Source organism: Mus caroli, unplaced genomic scaffold (assembly GCF_900094665.2).
Source record: "Mus caroli unplaced genomic scaffold, CAROLI_EIJ_v1.1 scaffold_17594_1, whole genome shotgun sequence".
Taxonomy (NCBI): Eukaryota; Metazoa; Chordata; class Mammalia; order Rodentia; family Muridae; genus Mus; species Mus caroli.
In genome coordinates this window covers 4,584-6,002 of record NW_018391354.1, presented here as the reverse complement: position 1 = coordinate 6,002, position 1,419 = coordinate 4,584, and the positions used below count along the sequence as shown (strand labels likewise).

Sequence of the window (1,419 nt, the reverse complement as noted above, 5' to 3'; positions counted from 1 at the left end):
CCCTCTTAAAATCATCAGAATTGAGTTTCAGATCTAGTGTCCTTTGTAAAAAAACGTCTCACTCATTCTCCTCCTCCAGGGGATTGCCCCACACCTTCTAAATTGTGGAAAACTGGACCAAGCCCTTCCTCTGTAGATCAAGCAGGCCTGAAATCTGTGTGCTCAAAACATGCCATCTGGAAACACTGCCATTCTTCCAAAATGCAGGTAAGAGCTTGCAAATCTAAGAAAAGAGGTGTAAAGCTTAAAACTGTGACTAACATAAACTTCGCCACTTCGAATTCTGCTAAAGGAGCCTGCAGATGCTCACCATCTCATGAGGAGGGCCTCAGAAGTCCCCTACCAANCCAAGGCATTCACAGACCATCCAAGTCTACTGAAACCCCATCAGAAAAAGCCCCTTCTGACCAATGGGACATCCAAGCTCCCAATTCAGAGCATGAGGTTGGCAAGCCATCCTCCATCCCTACAGAAGAGTGCATGCGAACCACTCTTTCTTATGAAGAGAGCCTCAGACACCCCACCTCTCCTCATGAGATTCCCAGACACGCTCCTTCTACCAGGAGAATACAGAGGAAAGCCTCTGTTACCCAAGGAGCCCTGCAAACTTCTGCAGATCAAGAATGCATTGAGTCATCTCCAGATGGAGACAGTCCCCGTAGAGGGGTGAAACTCTCATCATCACCCCAAGACGATATCAGCCACCCTGTTTCTACTAAGGAGGGCTCAAAACATATTCCTAATGTCCAAGAGGGAGAGAAACCTTCCAGAAGTGCCAAACGGGAGCCCACAGCTTTGGTGCCTAACCTATGGGGATTCATACCTCCAAAAGGGAGTACCACATTCCCTTTTGGAACATTCCCTGTTATGCAAAGATATTACAGACGTACAATATCTCAAGCAGAGGATGTGGTACCTGCTCTCTCCTGTCCTTGGAGAGACCCATCATTAAATTATGAATTTGGGTTCCCCCTTTGTGACCATTCTGTCCTAGGAGGCCACAAATATACACGTCATATGAAAATCAATCTCAACAGGATCGCACGGCAAAAGGGGAGCTGTAGTTCTTCCCTCTCCCCTAAAGGAGGTCTTGGACCTTCTCAATCAGACCAATGTGGACTCAGACTTTCCAGTTCTCACCAAAGGGACACTGGCTTTGTGATCCCTGTTTCAGAAAGGCTCAGAATGCTTCAGGGTGAAAGAGGTGGCCCCTCAAATGCCCTATCTAAGAAACTGGGCCTCACTGATGCTTTTTATGACAAAAGAGATATCGTAAAGGCTCTAGGAGGCTTACGACTTACTCCTTGCTTCCCACTTCCTCCTTCTTTCCAGGGACGCACCAGAGCTTCCCAGCCTGCCAAATGGAACCTGTAAGGCAGTCCATCTCAAGAGGGCAGCCTGTGCCCTACTCTCTCTTAC

The 1,419-nt window shown here is 47.8% G+C and overlaps 1 pseudogene; it reads left to right on the top strand.

Annotated features, from left to right (window-relative positions):
- The first annotated feature begins 201 nt into the window (after positions 1–201).
- On the top strand, positions 202–952 carry LOC110289133 (annotated as a pseudogene).
- Positions 953–1,419: the final 467 nt, after the last annotated feature.